We start from the raw sequence: 22,644 nt of genomic DNA, 5'->3' as shown, positions 1-22,644 counted from the left end.
CAATCTTCCTTTAGCAGGTATCTCATTATGGGATCAACAATTTTCACCCCAGATGCTAGTTTGTCTGGTAAGGTGATCTGAAGTGAATTGTCCATCTTTAAAGGAGAGAATTACAGTGTGTTAGTTTCTCTTCCACATCAAAAAGTGAAGTTTGACAAAGATGGGAACTTTCTGAAGGAAGATGATAAATGTCCCCATGCTGGGAATGCCTCCTTTCATTTACCAAATATTTACTGAGTATCTACTAAGTGTTGTAGGAGCTAAGATTACACTGCTGGGAAACTAGACAAAGAGTGGGGTTTACTTTCAAGTGTTCAAGATAAAAAAATAACAGTAACATAAGGATCAGAAGAAGTTCCATGAAGAAATAATGTAAAATTGAAAGCGAATATGCTGTGAGACCAATATTTGGTTCTAACACCCAGAACAGAAGAAAAAGTGGAGAAATAATTATCTCAGGGTTAACGCACTTAATTATGAATGAATAATTTGGGGGAATTTAGATCTTATTTAGAGCAAAAGGAGAAAGACCATTAACTACAGATCATGCATATTGGCTCATCTGTTTATTTGACACAAGCATTCACTAATATTCTTTTCACCATAAGCCCCTCTGTACCAAAGACTGGATCTCACAGGGAAAATGGCAGGAGACAAACACTTCAACATAACACTCTGGATTTGTCTTGTAGCACCAGAGAATGAGTGCTTGTCTTGCTGTTTCTTTTAGTCTATACCACACAAGTTTCTACTGAACGTTGCCATTGGATGTGGCGTGTCCAAGAAAAATATCATCACCTCAGAAGTTGGTTTTGGTTGTTTGATCATCATTACTCCATCTTTTGGCACCATTGGGACTAATCATTATCTTTCAAAGGTAAGCTCATTTGAGGCATTGGAAAATACATTCTCAACTTCCAAGTAGAGCTTTATGTCCCCCTGATCTGAACAGCATTATACTGAATATCTGGAAAAGAAGTCTTCCTTGATTTAAACCTTGCCTCATTGTCTGTAGGTAAAATCTCAGGTTATTTATGTATCTCTAAAAAATATGAGTAACAACCAGAGTTGATTTGTTTTCTATTAACACTCTTTAATAATATAATCTAAGGCATTTTGGAGGGTTGCCTGACATTTCACCATTAAGCAGCTTACTAATAAGGATTTTGTGTATAAGGATACTGCTAAGTGGTCTGCTTACTGGGAGTTCCCTGGAAATAACTGAAGATCAAGTATAAGCCTGATCTTACATAAAGGCATTAAGAAAATATTTTTTCTTTTCTTGATCTTTTATGCTCTTTTGAAATTGGCACTGTCTACCCTCTTTGGGAGAGATTACAGTTTATTTCCTTTTATCATAAAGAGGTAGGAGTCATCCTAGTACTTCTGCATGAAGTTGTGATTCAATAACCTCTTTGAGGGTTTGACCCATTAGCAGTAATGATCTCTCGAGGTCTTCTGATGGGGTTAGGAGGACAGAGGGGAGGAAGCTCTGCTCCTTTTATTTTTGCACTCAGACAGAATTTAAGGCCCATGGCAAAGTCTAAATACAATCTTTTTTTATTATCTTATGGAGGACAACATAGGGCAAGTTTTCCCTTTGTCTTTTATATGTTAAAATTTCATTCATGGGTGCATACATTCACTTATTCAATAAATACTCTTCTAAGCACTAGGGATATAGCAGTGGATAAAATTAGACAAATCTTTGACCTCATGGAGATGACATCCCGATGAAGATGTTCTTTTCACAGGGAATTTGCTGATCTTACATATTCATCTATTCTTCTTCCTTACTGCAGATATGTGACATGTCATTTGGAAGGACCCAAAGACCTTGTATAATTTTACTTAATCCCATCTGGTTTTCTGGGAGAGGGGAAAAATTATTACATGGGATTGTCAGAGAGATTTTAGGCCCCGAATAGAGGATATTCCCAAGGATTTTTCTACAATAGAGACTTTCTCATTTACTTCCTGTATTTACTCAGAATTCTGATTGCAGGAGACAGAAATCAAAATCAAATTAGCCAAGTATAATGGTGAATTCAGTGCCTGGAAGAATTGGGAAAGGAATGCCAGGAGTAGAACATTGGGGGACACAGAAGCTGCAAATAATGCTGAACTCTCTCTCTCTGTTTCTCTCTGTCTCTGTCTCTCTCTCTGGCCTCCAGACTCTGATTCTTTGTGTACATTAGTCTCATTCTACCCTTATTCAGACAGGCTTTCTCCAGGTGTCTCTCATGGATTTGTTGTGATGTCTTACACAGAGAGGCATACTTTACCTCTTGAGAGGGGGGCAACCTTCGAATGAAGGAAATCTCTATACTCTGAAGAAAAGAAATCATGGCCTCAGAGAGCTGTAGGATTATATCATTTCTGCTCAGTGATCCTAAATCGTGCATAAAATACCTGTGTACCAAAGTGCCTATCCCTAGGACAGATCATGTGATCATGCCCACATGAAGTTGGGAAGGCAGGCACCATTCCCAGAGCAAAGGATACTGTTCCCTAATGGGAATGGGATACTGGGAAGAAGTTGCCAAATTCCTCCTGCAGTCTCTCTGCTCAGTTGAGCTCATGGGCAAGGATCATCTCTGTCCTCAAGTGTATGGTAAAAGGTTGGTCCTTTATCACCTTGGTGCTTTTCAAAATACAAGTCTATGAAGATGGATTTCCGCTCTTCCCTCAATGCCTGGGACAGTGCATGGCACATGGTAGCTAACAAAAGTTGGCTGACCGAATGAGCAGGAAACTACTAGAGGATATTGTCCATAAAAGATAAAGTAAAGCAAGAGAGAAGGAGACACAAAATCTGAGAAACAGGGGATCCAGTACAGGATGGAGAGGATAGAAATTCCCAATATGACAGTAAAGCAGCAGACCTTGAGTTAACCAACTTTCACTGGTGCAGATCAGAAGGCTTGGAGAGAGACTATAAGAAGAAGATGGAATTTGTAGACTACAATGTACTTAATGTTCGAATACATAGAAAGAAGATTTGCATAGTCAGAGAAGAGTCTGGATAAAAATAGTGATAAATACACAGAAAAAGTGACCAAGGAAGTTAGCAAGGTATACCCTGGGGATTTCAAAGAACTTGAAAACGAAAAGACATGAAAGCAAGAAAAGGTGCTCAAGGCATATGAAATGACTCCATGTCAATAACATCTGCACCATCATAACAAGGTAGATAATGAACAGTGATTCATGCAAACTTTTAAATAACCACACTAGGAGGACAGAGGCACAGCTCTATGCATGTATATGGTGGGACTGTGTGTAGTGTACGAGAAAGCACTAAGTTGTTAACATCCACAATAGATGGATGAAACCAATATGCAGGGCTTAATACTGAAAAATCAAAAAGTATCAATGTAAGCACATTTTCTAATGGTACGGAAATAAATACAAAAATAATCAGTTAAACAAGATGAAACAGATTGTCTCTTTGGCATAAGAAGCATGGTTGGGGGAACAGGAAGCAAGCCTTATGTAACTGTGTGACTATCTAACTATGTGCATTAACTTTAATAAAAACTACATTAAAAATACCTATAATACCTTTTTCCATGGGTTGGCAGCCTTTGATACCAAAATATTAACTGATAATTTTCTATCTCTCTTCTTGTCCTCCCTCCTTTCTCCCACACAGAACAAAAATGTTTTCTACTTTGTAAGGTAAGAGTCCTAGAAACCTCTCAAGCCTTTCTTCTCCAAATGAATGACTATCGATGAGTTTCAGGTAGTAGGACAGCTAGTGAGGAGACAGTTTGAGGCAACTCTCATTGCTCCTCCAAACATTCCTCATGGCTTACCACCTGCCTGAGCTAGTAAGGTAGACTTCCCCAGAGAGCTGTAGAAGGGTGGGCAATTTTGAGATTGATTCTGCTCTGGTTACTCTATTCCAAAAGTCTTGTGTAGCCCAGAGGTCTTGAGATGTTAAAGTGGCCATTTCTAGTCTAAGTGTCTTGTTGTTCATCTCCAGTCAGGCTTGATAAGCTCCCTATAGTGAGGAAATGTTGCCTGCACTCTTTCTTAATAAAGGTGCTTAGAACAACTGGTCACCCAACTTCTTGTCTGTGGAGAAAGCATAAGGTAGAAAATCCATCAGAGAAATGGCAGATGTACATGGAACAGTCTTTGTTGTTTCTGAGAGCACAGAGTTTCCCTGTTTATGTATCGTAGTGTATTATTTTACTATTGCTGCTGGGACAAATCACCACGATCACAAATCACCGTAAACTTAGTGTCTAAAATAATACAAATTTGTTATCAGTATGTTAACAGTTCTGGAGGTCACATATCTGACGTGGGTCTCACTGGGCTAAATCAAGTCACCAAGAAGGCATATTCATTTCCAGAGGCTCTAGGTGTTTACTTGCTCTTTCAGGTTGTCATCAGAATTTAGTTACTTGTGATGGTGGGGCTGAGATTTCCATTTGCTTGTTAGCTGTTGAGGGCCATCCCTAGATTCTAGAAGATTCTCACATTCCGTGGCTCATGGCAATGTTCCTCCACCTTCAAATCCAGCAATGGCACGTCAAGCCCCTCCCATGTAACATCTCTCCCTGACTCTCCCTCAGTCCTCTGACCCTTCTTTCTTTATCATCTCTCTCTCTGACACCAGCCAGGAAAGATTCTCTACTTTTTAAGGACTCCTAAGGCCTTTAAGGCCAGATAACTCAGGAAAATCTTTCCATCTCAAGGTTCTACATGTTAGTCACATCTGCAAGGTCTCTCTTGCCATGTAAAATAGTATATTCACAGGTTCTATGTATGAGGAGGACATGTTTGGGGGCAATTATTCTCCCTACCAAACTCAGCTTCAGGGCAGAATTAAGAAGATGAGAAGAATGAAGGAGAAGAAATACAGCTGCTACTGCAGCTGTATGTGTGGATCTGTGTTTATGTGTAATGCATGCAGCTGTGTGTTTATGCCTGTGTATGTGTGTGTTTTAACACATGAAGTGGTGTGTGTACAAACATGCCTATGTATAGGTTGTCATTATGAATAGATAACTACCTTTTTAAACTTGCAGTCATATGAACAAAAACTTTAATAACAAAAGATTATAAACATTATGTTGATGGTGCAAAGGATAGCCTCCTTTCCCTCATTCTTTCTTCTTCAAATTCACTGGAATCCAATTCACAGTGCGGGCATAGAGATATTAATTACAAGTCATTCTTGCTGGGTCCAAATGTGAAGAAAATAATCTTTATTCCTACTCCCAGATGCAAGAGTCCTAAATTAAGACTATTTAATGGACCACTTTCTCTGAGTTGAATTTTCTGTGGAGGAAAAAGCTTCAATGATTTAATTGGTTGTTTAGTGGAGTAAGGAGTATTAAACTGCTAACTCCATGGAGACATAGCCTTTCTATACAGCTTTGGAAAGTGTCTTGAATATAAAATAAAATTTTGTTATACTAGATTGCCACTGATTCAAAGTCTAAGATTATCTGAATAGGCACTAAGTAAAACTGTATCCATGTGGTTCGAGTTGGATCTTGTTATGCAACTAAATATTGTAAACAAGATTTTAAGAAAATATGTGATTGAAGAAAAGTGTCTTATCTTTCACTCAAGCAAGTAGCTTAAAAATACAGTTGAGGGCTTCCCTAGTGGCGCAGTGGTTGAGAGTCCGCCTGCCGATGCAGGGGACACGGGTTCGTGCCCCGGTCCGGGAAGATCCCACATGCCGCGGAGCAGCTGGGCCCGTGAGCCGTGGCCGCTGAGCCTGCACGTCCGGAGCCTGTGCTCCGCAGCGAGAGAGGCCACAACAGTGAGAGGCCTGCGTACCGCAAAAAAAAAAAAAGAAAAAATACAGTTGATACAAACAAGCAATACTCACTCCTGGTTTCTGTATATAAAATTAATTAAAGTACACGTATATAAAATATATTTAGTAACAACTGTGTTCTTAATTTTAAAATTTCACTTTATGGGTTTCCAAAACTTTTAACATGGTAAGCTTTATGAACATTACCTCAAAAAGGTTATATAATAATTCGACAGGGCTGCCACTCTTTTCTTGCATAGGCTGCAATTATTGAGCCTTTCATTTTAATCCAGTAGGGGAAATTTTTTCAATATCAGTTGCCCTCATGCATAAGATCCTAGACATTATTTTATACATTCACTGGGGTTTTATTGACAGAGTGCTATTTATGAGACTGGGAATCATAAAAATCAGACCAAGTTTCCACTTAATAGTTTTTAGAAGTTCATCACCTATGAAAGAATTCTAAGTCCTTATGACAATTTTACTATAAAAATATGACATTTTGCTTTGTTTAATGTTTTCTTTTGCTGATTAAAACATGAATCAGATGGCCAACAGGCACATGAAAAGATTCTCAATATCACTAATAATTAGATAAATGCAAATTGAAAGTACAATGAGGTATCACTTCACACGGGTCAGAATGACCATCATTAAAAGTCTACAAATAATAAATGTTGGACAGGGTGTGGAGAGAAAGGAACACTGGTATATGTTGGTGGGAATAAAAATTGGTGCAGCCACTATGGAGAACAGTATGGAGGTTCCTTAAAAAACCAAAATTAGAGTTACCATATGATCCAGCAATCACACTCCTGGGCATATAGTCAGAGAAAACTCTAATTCAAAAAGATACATGCACCCCAATGTTCACAGCAGCACCATTGACAATAGCCAAGACATGGAAGCAACCTAAATGTCTGTCGGTAGATGAATGGTTAAAGAAGATGTGGTATATATATATATATATATATATATATATATATATATATATATATATACATACAATGGAATATTACTCAGTCATAAAAAAGAATGAAATAATGCGATTTGCAGCAACATGGATGGACCTGGAGATGATCATATTAAGTGAAGTAAGTGAGAGAGACAAATATTATATGATATCACTTATATATAGAATCTAAAGAAAGATGATGCAAATGAACTTATTTACAAAACAGAAATAGACTCACAGACATAGAAAACAAACTTTTGGTTAACAAAGGGGAAAGGTAGGGGAAAGGATAAATTAAGATTTTGAGATTAATACATACACACTACTATATATAAAATAGATTACCAACAAGGACCTACTGTATAGCATGGGGAACTATATTCAATATCTTGTAATAACCTATAATGGAAAAGAATCTGAAAAGAATATATATGTATATATATATGTATAACAATCACTTTGCTGTACACCTGAAACTAACACAGCATTGTAAATCAACTATACTTCAATTTTAAAAGTGTATTTTTGAAGAAATGGACTAGCTCATTTTAAATTTTATATAGAAAAGCAGACTGTTTCCACTAATACTTTTTTAAAAGCTCATCACCAAGAAATAATTCCTTATGACAATTTTGATATAAAAAGCATTTTCAATGTTTTCTTTTGATTACAAAGGTCATTTTTTGACAATCTTGAAAAGAAAAACAAGGGTAGACAAGCTAGATTACATGATTTAAAGATTTACCAACCTATAGATATAAGACAGTATGGTAGCAGTATAAGGATAGACATATTTATTAATGAAATGGAATAGAGAGTCCAGAAATAGGCCCAAATGCATATGCTCAGTTGATTTTTTTTTAAATCAGTGTTACTTTATTCTTTTTTTAAATTAATTAATTAATTAATTTTTGGCTGTGTTGGGTCTTCGTTCCTGTGCGAGGGCTTTCTCTAGTTGCGGCGAGTGGGGGCCACTCTTCATCGCGGTGCGCGGGCCTCTCACTGTCGCGGCCTCTCTTGTTGCGGAGCACAGGCTCCAGATGCGCAGGCTCAGTAGTTGTGGCTCACGGCGTAGTTGATCCGCGGCATGTGGGATCTTCCCAGACCAGGACTCGAACCTGTGTCCCCTACATTGGCAGGCAGATTCTCAACCACTGCGCCACCAGGGAAGCCCTCAGTTGATTTTTAATAAAGGTACTAAGGCATTCATATAAGGGAAAAGATAATATTTTCAACAGATGCTACTAGAACAACTATATATCTGTATGAATAAAATGAATCTTAAACTTCACTTCATACCATATTAGAAAAGAAACTTGAAATAGATCATAGACTTAAATGTAAGAGCAAAGATGATAAAACTTCTAGAAAAAAATATTTAACCTAGATATTTACTCAAGGGAGAGAAAAACATTTGTATATTCAAAGACTCGTTTGTAAATGTTCATAACCGCATTATACATAATAGCCAAATAATGGGAAAATTCAAATGTCTATTGACTGGTGAATGGATAAATAATTTGTGATACAGCCATTCTGTAGAAACTGCTAAGAAATAAATATAAATCATATGAAAATAGGAATGAAAAGGATTAATCTCAAAAATCTTATACTAAATGCAAGAAGTAAAAAAAAAAAAGATTACATAATTGCATTTATTTGAAATTCTAGGAAAGGCAAAACCATATGATATCAGAGAGTAGAACAGTGATTGCTTGAGGCTGTAGGGAAGGGAGAGAATTCATTGCAAAGGGGCATGAAAACACTTTTAGGGAGCTAGAGTTATTTTATATCTTGATTACAATGATAGCTTTACAACTACTAAAATTTATTAAATTATGTACTTAAAATGAGTATATTTTATTATATGGAAATTATACTTCAACAAAGCCATTGAAAATGTGTGGGGTGGAGGACTTCCCAAGAAATGAACCTGAAGTGCCACTGACACATATTAAATGACAATTTACTTGACTCTCTGAAGGAAAAATAACAAGGTTGTATCTTTAATTTAATTATTGTACTATTAAAATCTTTCTATCTTTTGGATGAAAGACAATTTTTATAGCATAGACTCTGTCTGTATTAACCCTTCCCACTCCTTCCCCAACAACTGTAATAATGGCCCAATAAAGAGTTATTAGCAGGTCTAAAACAAATACAAAGTAAAACCTGGTTTCTTCAACACTTGTTACTAAAGTTCTCCGAGAAGAGAATTACTAGTACCAATAAACATAAGAAGGATCATAACCTCACATCATAAACTTTAAAAAAGTGACCATGATTCAATAAAATTAAAAAAAATAAAAAATACTAAATAAAAAGTGACTATGAAAATTAGAAACCTTGAAAACTCTGGTGTGGTATAGTGGGAGAAGGCCCTCAACTTCACCTCTATCCTCAGTCAATTGACAGATTCATGAGAATTCTCGTGAATGCTTTCTACATGTAAAAAAGTAAACTGGGGTGTAAGTGGGAAGATCTGGGAAAACTTAAGGAAAAGGCCTTAGAGGGAAGAATGGATGCCAAAATTTACCATCTTATAGGTCGGTTGAATTGGAGTAGAGGAGAAAAAATTCTACAAGAGAGAATTGCACTTGTGATAGAGCGGGCCCTGGTACTTGATGTTCCTCTGGTTCTCAAAGACAAAACCACGGCCAAGTCCTTTAGCAGGGATTGTCACAAGGCACAGCTGAGTTCTTTGCCTTTCCCACTCTTACTCTCTCTCTGAACGTTGGCTAGAAATCAACTCCCCGTCCTTATGCTGAAGTTCATTAAAGATAAATTAATTGAAGGTATGTTGTGTAGAATATCAAGGAGAAGTCATTCAAACTATATGAGAGACAAGAGATGGTACAGCACTGCCTAATTTAAGCATGAGACATATACAAAGAAATGGCATATTTACTGTTCTAAAGTTGAGAAGAGTTGCTAATTCCTTCAACCCATGAAAAGGGATGGGTGTGTGCTATACATTGACTCACAAAAAGATTCAACCTCAAGACTTTTCAAGATTATTTCTTCCTTTAGAGCTCTTATTTGGTGTGAGATACTGCCACACACTTCAAAATGTAAAGCAAATTATTAGGTGTGACAGCTAACTACAGGGGAAAAATGGACAAACACCACTTCTCACTTCTATCTCCCCATAAGGAGAAAGACAGAAATCTGAGCATTTTCCCAAATAACTAGACTGCCTTGAGATCAATTTTATGACTGATTTGCTAGGCAACTAACGATACAGAAGACAGCCCTCTTCATTCCAATGTCCCCAAGGGGGGCTTTAATGGGACTGTTCCTTCTGCTGTGTGTTATCCTTACTGGTAGGACTAGCTAGATAATTGGCAAAATCAGGGTAAAATGAAATGTGAGGTCCCTTGTCCAAAAATTATTAAGAATTTCAAGACAGGAGCAGCAGAACATTAAACCAAGCATAAGGACCTTCAGATCCTGACCCTGACACTGACCCTGGCCCTGTGAAGCTGGCCTCGCTGGCAGGGGCTGATTTTACTAATCTCTCTGCTGCTTTAGAGTTGGTCATGTGAAGTAGTGGTAAGAGCGTGGAGGGAGATAAACCTAGTTGAAAGCCTGGCTCTTTTCCCTCTAAATGTGTGAATGTGAGTGAGATACAGTCTCAGCCTCCTGCACAGCATTGCTCCGAGGCTTAAATGCTCAGGGCACCCAGTGCAGCACTTTGCACAAGAGAGGCTGAGTGAATGGTTTCAGAGGGCCTGGGTTTAAATTCTGGAAAGATCTAGTCTTTTGTCCAGGTGACTAAGACCCCATTTGAGTGAGCGTTAGGTCATGCTTTTCTGACTTTACTCTCTTCTGTAGTCCACACCCTAATGGCAGCTTACAGATAACTTACAGATAACTGAATGTGGTCATAAGGAAAGCTGAGTGAGGGATCTTGAAGAGGTCAGCACAACGTACCCTCATATCAGGAAAAATAATTCAAAAGGCTCAGCAGTATAATATTTGTGTATAGTAGATGGCATGTTGTCATCACGAATAATGGAAGATACTTTCCTTTCCTTTCTTTTGTTTTAATTTGTTAACTTACTCCAAATAGGAAATTACATTCTAATACTTTTTGCTTTGAATTGACAACTGTAATATATTTCTAGTAAAAAAGCAAATATCTAGATTCTAATTAACAGAGAAAGAGGGTGCTCCTTTGGAAATAATCAGCTAAAATAAAATAAAATAATCGTTTGTTTGAACTTCATAACTCGTGTTGGAAAAGTGGTTAACTCGTCTATCTGCTTCTTGTGCTCACATTTCTAAGAATGATCATAATGAAATTAAGGTGAGAGGGAAACACATCATGTGTAGTATTAATTCTCGTATAGCTGAATTGAATGTCAAAGAAAGCTTTAGATCAGCAGTAAAATAATCTGCCCAGATTTCTTGTTACTCTGTGCTTAGAATTTCTGCCCATCCTTGAAAAAAGTTGTGACAGGAGAGAAGGAAGTTTCCCTTTGCACTGGGATGTAGTCCTTGAATGTTCCTCCAGTGTTAACTGGCACCTGCGAAGATATGATTTTTGGAAAACCTTCTTTTAATAAGAGACAGTATTGATCCCTGGAGACGTGAAACAAACATGATACCTGGGGCTATGCAGTTTACAGGAATGATGGTATTTCCATGTTCTCCGGAACTGGGAAGATTGTCTCACCCAACAAATATTTGTTCTCCCCGGTGAATAAGGATCTGCCCAGTGTACTTATTGCTTGATTGTGTTTATGCTCCTTTGTGTTTGGCTCTGTCTACATGGGTGTGAGATTAGATTTTTAACCCCCAACTGGTGGGGCTGGTACTCAGCGTCATCTAATAATGCCTTCAAACCCCTACGTAAATCTATAAGCCAGGACAGGTCCGGCTTGATATCATGATTTGGAATCTATTTTGAGATTCAGGCTTCACATAATACACATACAACATGAAGCCAGCCAGAAGTCGTAATTTTTAACAATTGATTTTTGACACACCAACTCATGATCAGCAGACGTGGGGGCAATAAGAGGATGAAGGGAATTGATTACATAGAATAGAATAGATGATATTCTCATATAAGCTTTTCATAGACGCATCAGCTGTAGGCACCCAGCCCTGTGGATGGCCACACCGGTAAGGCTCCAGAAACAATAATAAATATAAAACCTATGAGGAATAATTAATCAAGTGAAAAAAACTTAAGAGGCTCGATTTTCTCCTGCTTAATCCCAATTTGTACGAAAACTGTCATGGATCCTTCAGAGAACTAAAACTCCACAAAGTTTAGAATAGACAAGTAACAGACAAATGAGAGATTATAGTGAATACGTTCTGAAATTTTGCAGGATCTTTGTGTGGTTACCTTTGACCTGAAAATAGGAGCCTTTTGTTTATAGCCATTAGTGCATTCATTCCCCAGTGATAAAATGGTGGTTTCAGATGATTGGCTATGGGCGTGGAGATGGACCAGAAGTTAGGGGAGAAGGTGGTATATGGATGGGATTCACACCATAACACAGAAGGCAGCAGTGATGTCAGAATCAGCCAGACGCAGGTCTAATCCAGGCTGTCCTGTGTTCTTTGGAGAAAATTATTCACAAGATCTGAACCTTGAGTTCATAGTCTCTGAAAAAAGGTTAAACAATCACACCTACCACAATGAATTGGAGTAGTATAATGCAGTAGCTAAAAGCATCAGATCCATCCTCATAATAGATTCATCACCTTGGTCAAGTTACTGAACCTCTGTGTGCCTCAGTTTCCTAACTTTTACAACGCAGTGAATGACACCTACTTCGCACAGTTGTTTTGAGAATTAAAGCTCCTGGCACTTAATAATTGCTCAACAAATGTTAGCTATTATTCATTTTCAGCAAATAAGTATTGAGTACTTTTTATTTGTGGGGCATTGGCCCAAACCACTGATGAAACTAACTAATGTACCTTGGTCATAGAAGACACCCAAGAAATATTTGATGAATGAAAGGGAAAGCAAGCCCTTGGTGTGTCCCTAAGGTTTGGTTAGGCTTTGAATATCCAATCCAGCATTATTTATGTGTCACTGGGCAAATGGCAGGTTGTTTTTTTCCAGCTGGCATTTCTGATTCACAGTGAATAGAGTCCAAAGTATTCCTTTATCCAACAATAAGATTAACAGGAAAAGAGAAATGATTCATTGTACTCTTCTGAGGTATTTTCTTTTTGGAGCAAGTGGTGATAGGGACCAAGCCAACCAAAGGAAAAGATAAACGGAGTGATCACAGGGATCTTTTTAAAAAGGTACCTGAGATGGAAAATAAAATACATATTGTTTTCAACTGTCAAGGTCAAAACCCATTCAGGGAGAGCGTTCACTGCACAATGGCTGTCAAGATACACTAAAGCTTGCTGGATCCACTTACCCCAATTCATTAGGGCCTTGGAAGGTTTTTCCAGAGATCATAAGTATGCACTATGCAAACACATTCTCAACTACAGTTTCAACCTGTTGATATTTGTAACAGGCTAATTTGCTTAAAATGTAGAACTCTAAAGAAGTAGACTTTGTAAGTAACAATAACAACAAAAAGGCAAAAATGATATGTCATCTAAACTGACTGTTCAGTGCTACATAAATGCTTAAAAACAAAGTACGCCAACATCTATGGCGCATAAACAAAATACTGTGAGACAAGCACATTAGCTTTTGGTGAGAGCAAATGCCAATAAACACCCCTGAAATTTCAGAGTCCTTTTGCAAGCACGGGCATTAGGGAGGATCTGCTGGAGTTAGGATGGATTGGCACCTCAGAACATTCTCCCTATTGTTATGAATAAAGGAATCAGCCACTTAATTTCTATCCTTTCTGAAACATGGGGAATTCCCAAGAAAAGATTTCTTAATACTCTGTCCTGAGCAACGGAGAGCAAAGAACTTTAATTGCTTTGCTCCGTTTCCCAACTTACTTATTTTTTATTTTTAGTTCTTAGTAGTAGGATGAAATAATAGTCAAGGGTTGGGAGAGGAGAATGGGCATGAAACATGGTTTATAGATTAACTATTTTTAAAGCCTGTTTGGTAGAACATTTAGAAAACAGATACAAAGTAAAGCAATACTTGAAAACATCATAATTTATTTTTATGACAACCATTTGTGCTCATGTTTAAGAAAGTCTAGGTCTGTATAACCTTGACCTGTTTCTCATTTCTGAATAGTTTTTTATACCATTGTGGTTTCTGACTCCTAACATCCATTTCTCCTTCAGGAGTACCTCTCTGATCTTTCTTTGCAGACTTACTTCTAAAAGCTCATCACCTGTCAGGCTAAAGTGGCACTAATCTCCCATCTCCAGTCTAACCCAACTACAGGAGCTCGTGACCTAGATCAGGTAATAAGAGCATACTGTCACTTTGGCCTCAGGATTGGCTCAGAAACAGGCTTGTCCACAGTGAGGACAATGGGACTCAATCCCAGGACATACGTGTTTGCCCACTTAATGAGTTATCAGGCTATGAATCTGGAGCTTCTAGGCCCTACTGTAAAGGAGAACCCACTGGAGAATGAAGCCAACACAGAGAATCACAGTGGTGTTTGGGCATTTGCCTTCAGTCATATCTGAAGCTGGAGCTACCCCTAGACTTCTCAGTATCTAGGCCAATAAATTCCTAATTCTTTTCTTTGGGGGGATGAGGAAGGTGGGAGAGGGAAATAGGTTTTTTCTAAACCTAGTTGGAAACGGTTTCTCTAAATAAGCCATACTGGAAAACACTCTATTCCCTTTGCTTGGAAAACCTTCTTGCTTTCTCTTTACCTCTCAAACGTGTGCTCTTTTTCAAGGTTCAGCTCAAACCCCACCCCTTCCAGGAAGTCTTCCTTGACTATCCCAGCCTAATCCCTTCCTTGACTCCCTTGACCTCTTACATCACTCAGTGTTCTTAGTTCTTATTCCTTGTCTGCCAGGGATTGTTGACCTTGTCATTCTAGTTTCTTTCTTTTTTTTTTTTTCTTTTCATGTGATGATCTTATTTCCTAAAGGGTAAAGCCAGTCCTTAAAAATTCTATGTTCTTCAGCCTTTGCTGTAGAAGGTTACAGAAAGAAAGTGAGCAATATATATCTGTGGCTTTAATTAAATGCAATGAAAATGTATACAAGTACATTTCTTATCCACTTGTTAGTCCAGAATAACACCTTGCATGAAATACATGGTTACACAGTCATAAGGAAGATAAACAATTACCAGGGATTGCAGCTATGAGGATGATACTATCTGGTGTAAAGGGAAGGGCAAATAGAGAGTATCAGAATTTTCAACTCATGTATATTATATTGTGAACACGTTTTTATTGCTAATAGATAAGGGACTCAAGGCCAGTATCTTCTCTGTTTATCATGTTTCACTCACAGTATTCTCAATATCAATAATAGTCTTGGGCACAAACAAGATATAATGGCATGTTGAGCTGAAACCTAAAATCTGAAATAAATTTTAGTTATTTAAACATCTCAATCAGGAGTCAGTGTCACCACATTTAAGATCATTTCAGCACAATCACCAAGCTTCAGGTAGAGACCACACCCTTGCTTCCCCAAAGACCAAAGATGATTGCTGCCTTACTCCCCTGAGCACTCAGCTACTGCAATCTTTTTGCCTTGCTCAGCTCTGCATGTTTTACTAGCCTCATTCTACAATCTGCCTGCCACAAGTTTGTAAAACTTACTCAAATCAGTAGACAGCTGTATGAGGATCAAATCATCCAGATTTTCCTAACAACACTGACTTACATAAAGGTGTTGTGCATATACTGTAAGTCCAGAAGGTTGTAAATAAACTTTCCAGCAAAGAGCTTAAGATCTAACAAGAGAGGGAAACCTTACTTCACACTAAGTGAAGTAAGCCAGACGGAGAAAGGCAAATATCATATGAAATCGCTTATATGTGAAATCTAAAAAAAGTGATACAAATGAACTTATTTACAAAACAGAAATAGACTCACAGACATAGAAAACAAACTTATGGTTACCAAAGGAAAAGGGGGAGAGGAGGGATAAATTAGGAGTTTGGGATTAACATATACACACTACTATATGTAAAATAGATAGCCAACAAGGACCTACTGTATAGCACAGGGAACTGTACTCAATATTTTGTAATAACCTATAAGGGAAAAGAATCTGAAAAGAATATATATATATAAAACTGGATAATTTTGCTGTACAACTGAAACTAACACAACATTGTAAATCAACTATACTTCAATAAAAAAATGTTGACAGTTCTTATCTCTGAATGATTATATGACTTATGATTTAAAATTTTGGGGTATACAGTTTTCTGATTTAATAAATTAATTTGTTATTTAGAAAAAAGAAGAAAGCTGAACATCAGTCTTTGCAATGTAAGAGGAGGCAAGGGGAGCATCCACACGATAACAGACCCAGCTCCCCCGCCCCCAACCTTCCCAGCCCTACACTTCTCCTTCCATCCTGGTGGACTGAGTTCATCATAGATCTTGAGAACTCTAAAAAAGAGGAACTTGGGATAGTTAAAAGCAACACAATTTTCCTAGTCATACAGTAAATTAGCAGCTTTCAAATCTCAAGCTTGCAAATCATACCTCTGAGTTTATGATCTCAGGTTCAGCTGCTTTCCAGTCTCACCACAAATTATATTTTTTTATTAGAGATGGGAAAGTGGGTTTCTGACTTTTCTTTTTTTTTATAAAGTTGCTTCAATTAAAAAGAAAGTCTTTTTGTTCCAAATTTACATTTCATCAATTCTGCTTCACAGATGGTATCTTATAAATCCTCTGTTAGGCCATTTTCTTTCCCACACTGATCACTGCAACATTCCTTTGTGAATGTTTATTTTCCTGTTCTCACTGGTAACTGGTAACTGGTGGCACTTCAAGGTGAAGAAGTTGTTTTTCTTATTCATTACATATTTGACTAACGCTAGAAATTACTTCCAGTTCCAATCTCTCTCCTTATCCTGTTACCTGAGAAATTTGAGTTTGCTGCTGTATGAAAATAGCAATTTGGGAGGACCTTCAAGATGGCGGAGGAGTAAGACGTGGAGATCACCTTCCTCCCCATAAATACATGAAAAATACATCTACATGTGGAACAATTCCTGCAGAACACCTACTGAATGCTGGCAGAAGACCCCAGGCTTCCCAAAAGGCAAGAAACTCCCCAAGTACCTGGGTAGGACAAAAGAAGAAAGAAAAAACAGAAACAAAAGAATTGGACAGGACCTGCACTTCTGCGGGGGAGCTGTGAAGGAGGAAAAGTTTCCACACACTAGGAAGCCCCTTCAATGGCAGAGATAGGGGGTGGGCAGGGAGGAAGGTTTGGAGCCATGGAGGAGAGCGCAGCAACAGGGGAGCAGAAAGCAAAGCAGAGAGATTCCCACACAGAGGATCAGTGCCGACCAGCACTGCCAGTCTGAGAGGCTTGTCTGATCACCTGCTGGCTGGTATGGGTGGGGGCTGGGAGCTAAGGCTTGGGCATCGGAGGTCAGACTCCAGGGAGAGGACTGGGGTTGGCTGTGTGAACACAGCCTAAAGGGGGCTAGTGAGCCACAACTAGCTGAGAGAGAGTCTGGAAAAAAGTCTGGATCTGCCTAGGGGCAAGAGACCATTGTTTCAGGTTGCACAAGAAGGGGGGAGTCAGAGCACTGCCTAAACGAGCTCCAGAGACAGGCAGGAGACACAGCTATCAACACAGTTACCAGAGACTGGCATGAAATGCTAACGCTGCTGCCACTGCCACCAAGAGGCCTGTGTGCAAACACAGGGCACAATCTACACCTCTCCTCCCAGGACCCTGTTCACCATGCCACTGCTAGGGTCCTGTGATCCAGGGACAACTTCCCCGGGAGAACACATGATATACCTCAGGCTGTTGCAATGTCATGCCAACCTCTGCTGCCACAGACTCACCCCGCATTCCATACCCCTCCCTCCCCCCTGGCCTGAGTGAGCCAGAGACCCCTAATCAGCTGCTGATTAGAGGCAGGGCCAAATCCAAACCTGAACCCCAGGAGCTGTGAAAAAAAGAAGAGAAAGGGAAATTTCTCTGTGCAGCATCAGGAGCGGATTAAATCTCCACAAGCAATTTGGAAAAATCAACATTGTTAAAATAACTCTACTACCCAGAGCAATCTACAGATTCAATGCAATCCCTATCAAACTATCACTGGCATTTTTCACAGAACTAGAATAAAAAATTTCACAATTTGTATGGAAACACAAAAGACCCCAAATAGATAAAGCAATCTTGAGAACGAAAAATGGAGCTGGAGGAATCAGCTCCCTGACTTCAGACTATACTACAAAGCTACAGTAATCAAGACAGTATGGTACTGGCACAAAAACAGAAAGCTAGATCAATGGAACAGGATTGAAGGCCCAGAGATAAACCCACACACATATGGTCACCTTATTTTTGAAAAAGGAGGCAAGAATATACAATGGAGAAAAGACAGTCTCTCCAATAAGTGGTGCTGGGAAAACTGGACAGCTACATGTAAAAGAATGAAAGCAGAACACTTCCTAACACCCTACACAAAAATAAACTCAAAATGGATTAAAGACCTAAATGTAAGGCCAGACACTATAAAACTATTAGAGGAAAACATAGGCAGAACACTCTATGACATAAATCACAGCAAGATCCTGTTTGACCCACCTCCTAGAGAAATGGAAATAAAAACAAAAGGTAAACAAATGAGACCTAATGAAACTCAAAACTTTCATACAGCAAAGGAAACCATAAACCAGACAAAAAGACAACCCCCAGAATGGGAGAAAATATTTGCAAACAAAGCAACTGACAAAGGATTAATCTCCAAAATATAGAAGCAGCTCATGCAGCTCAATATCCAAATAACAAACAACCCAATCCAAAAATGAGCAGAAGACCTAAATAGACATTTCTCCAAAGAAGATATACAGATTACCAACAAACACATGAAAGGATGCTTAACATCACTAATCATTAGAGAAATGCAAATCAAAACTGCAATGAGGTATCACCTCACACTGGTCAGAATGGCCATCATCAAAATGTCTACAAACAGTAAAGGCTGGAGAGAGTGTGGAGATAAGGGGACCCCTTGCACTTTTGGTGGCAATGTAAATTGATACAGTCACTATGGAGAACAGTATGGAGGTTCCTTAAAAAAATAAAAATAAAACGACCATATGACCCAGCAATCCCACTACTGGGCATATACCCTGAGAAAACCGTAATTCAAAAAGAGTCATGTACCACAATGTTCATTGCAGCTCTATTTACAATAGCCAGGTAATGGAAGCAACCTAAGTGTCCATCGACAGATGAATGGATAAAGAAGATGTGGCACATATGTATATAATGGAATATTACTCAGCCATAAGAAGAAACAAAATTGAGTTTTTTTGTGGTGAGGTGGATGTACCTAGAGTCTGTCATACAGAGTGAAGTAAGTCAGAAAGAGAAAAACAAATACCGTATGCTAACACATGTATATAGAAGCTAATAAAAAAAATGGTTCTGAAGAACCTAGGGGCAGGACAGGAATAAAGTCGCAGACATAGGTAACGGACTTGAGGACAGGGGGAGGGGGAAGGGTAAGTTGGGGCAAAGTGAGAGAGTGGCATGGACATATATACACTACCAAATGTAAAATAAATAGCTAGTGGGAAGCAGCCGCATAGCACAGGGAGATCAGCTCGGTGCTTTGTGACCACCTAGAGGGGTGGGATAGGGAGTATGGGAGGGAGACGCAAGAGGGAGGGGATATGGGGATATATTTATAGGTATGGCTGATTCACTTTGTTGTTCAGCGGAAACTAGCACAACCATGTAAAGCAATTATACTTCAATAAAGATGTTAAAAATGTTTAAAAGAAAAGAAAATAGCAACTTGAAGAAATGAAAGTTTAACAAATGCTATAAATAGCAACCGACGCTCTTGTCATTATAGTGAACTACATACAGCTCCACACCCACTTCCTTTACTACTGTCTGTCATTAGCTATTATATTTGAAGTGAAACTTGTTTCTGGTACAATCCGTACAATGAACAAGGAAACCATAAAGAGATCAAAGGATCAGTGGAAGAATTTGTTCCCTTTTACACACAGTGAATAAACCTGACCTTCTGGCATTCACACTGGCCAAAGCTCCTTTGGACTTACCAAATTTCATGCGTATATCCTCTCCTGCTTTCTTCAAAGGAATATCCCAAGTGCTTAACATAAGAAATCTAGTAAACAACAACAAAATATGCGTGGAAAGGCATTATTTCCTTAGGTGTCTGAATGGGTAATTATTCTAAACTCACTCTGCGAATCCTAAGACCCAACCCTTGCTGAATAGCCATACAGCACGGTATCCATTTCTAAAGCAGCTTCTTTCCACTAATCTTGGAAACGTATTTATACAAGTGCCAGATTTGCAGTTTCCATGAGGAAAGGTATTTGTAGAGGTAAAATTTTCCAAGCCAAAAATGTCTTTGTTCCTCTCAGAAACAAAAAGTGTTATAAGAATATTTGTCACAAACGTGGATAGAGGTGTTGGCTTATCACATCTTCTGAAATATATGGCTATTTAATTTGGTTTCTCTACTCCATCTTTTCCTCTTTCTAATAGGACCGATGTCCTGGTCATTCAGGCTTCCATGAGGCGTCTTTGGGTTTTGTTCTCTGTTCCAATGTGCCTAGTCCCTTTTTCCCTCGGGAGGTGCACAGACATCCAGTGCTGGAGTCTAGGATGGCTGTGCTAGCTTCTTGTGTTGAGGAGACACATAGAGGCTTTGGGGACCAAGAAGGTGCTGTCTAAGGTACTCTCTGACTGAACACACCGCAGTGCCATTTCCTCTCTGCTGCTCCCAGCCGGTTGGAGCAGGACACCTTGTGAAGTAGGTGAAGTGGTCCCTCCTTGAGGTTCCAATGTGAACTGGGCATAAGCTTCTGCTTTTTTCAAACTACCCCTTCTTGTACATGAAGTTTCTATCACCTCACTACTCACTCTCATCTCAGGCTGAAGCCCAGGGCACTGCAAGCAGCATCTTCATCCCTGTATTATACTCAGTTTTATAGAGTGAAATATTGAGCTAAGACCCTCAGTCTCTGGAGTTGGTCTGACTTGGTTTAACACCTGACTCATCCTACACATCATAAACCATTATAATAGTATCAACCTCATCAAGGTTTAAGTGAATTACATAGTACCTGGGAAATAGAAAGAGGGAAAGCAAAGTGTTACAAACTTCTGAATCTTATTGATACTGAAGAGAGTTATTTTCTTGGAACTGCCTCACATCTAGGGGCATTCTGAGGGCACTAAACAAAATTAGTCATAAGCAGCACTTTGAGCCTATGATAACCTCCTCTCTACATAAAGACTTCTACAAACTAGGAGAACTGAACTCAATGATATTAGAGATGATGAAACAGCAGCTGTCCCATGAAGAAATTATTGAAAGGAATATAGACAAAAATATCTGGAAAATGTATTATTAGATGTGTATCAGGTAGTTAATGAACAGGAATGTTATGTTCTCATTCTAAACAATAGTCACTTTCATAAATAAATGTACATTGGTAATTTTGTATTCTTTTTCTTAGGAGGCCCCCAAAGTTTCATCCCCCTCTACAAATCTGAATTTTGTCACTGAAATGCCCTTAATCTTTTTAAAAAATAATAAACCCATGTAAGAATTTTATGCAAAATGCACACAGTTTTTTCCTACAAGTCCAGGGAGTTCATCGGTTCCCTTAAAGCTCATCCATTGACCTCTCATTAAGACCTCTGGTTCTAAGGAAGAATCAGCTAAGTTTGGTATTGTATACAAAAGAGTTGTAAAGGAATACGATACAATTGCTGTTCTGAATTTCCTCACAGGCACCTCAGCTTTACTTCCCTTCTTCCCCCCTTATTTTCCCCAGGTTCTCATAAGCCTATGGCTTTTCTGCAGCCCAGGGTAGTAGGTAAAACTTTGGAAGGCTGGTGGTCTGACACAGGTGAAGAGAGGTTTAAGTGTTCTTTCCTGTGAGCTCTCTCTAAAACAAACATTCTTCAGGAGAAAATTCACACTTATGAGGGGTAAAGAGAGAGGAGAATTTTTTTCCTGTTGCCAACTATCTCAAATAAGTCATTGGCTTCCCACATGTTTCCATAGTAACTTGTGTTTATACCTACCTCACCACACCATGCTAATGTGATCTGATTATTTGTCTTTCTCCCAGACTATGAGCTTTTAGCAAATAGAGATTATATTATTTATCATTGTAATTCAAGTTTGGGAATATAGTAAGTCATTAATAAACGATTATTGAGTGAATGAAGGAAGAGAATGAAAATAACTAGGTTTTGTTAGCTACTTTTTATACCTGCTGAATAGAACCCATAGAACCAAAATTTCTTTCCCAAACATAATGACCACAAAGCATCCTACAGTTATGTTACTAAGAACTTTTACTCCCTTTTTAGCCTAAACACATATAGCTAGCCAATGTAAACTAGTAGCAAAATCTGAGGTGATATCTGCGAATAGGAAAAATCTTTGAGGTCGCAACAGAAAGATTTGTGCTACCTATGGATTTCTTTCTACATTCTTTCCAATATTGCTGGTTCGTGGCCTCTGGGTGCATTGAGAATTTTAATCATTAAAACATGTCTGGTTCCACCAGGAGATGGTGCACTGGATGACATACAGCAGAATGCACATGTTATTTTTGTAACAAAAATATCAAATGGAAATTAAAACTCTGCTTCTAAAGCAAGATCATCCTGGGCTGCTGCTCGGTTGACTTTCATAGCCAGATTAAAGACTGCCCTTAGGACTGGATGTCGTGCCTCTCCTTGGCTTGCCACCGTAAGAGCTTGCAACGCTAGAGCCACTTTAAGGGTTAGAAATTTCCTGCAACGAGTTTAG

This window comes from Phocoena sinus, chromosome 5 (genome assembly GCF_008692025.1).
Source record: "Phocoena sinus isolate mPhoSin1 chromosome 5, mPhoSin1.pri, whole genome shotgun sequence".
NCBI lineage: Eukaryota > Metazoa > Chordata > Mammalia > Artiodactyla > Phocoenidae > Phocoena > Phocoena sinus.
The sequence above is the reverse complement of the archived record's forward strand: the minus strand, read 5'-3'. Positions refer to the sequence as shown.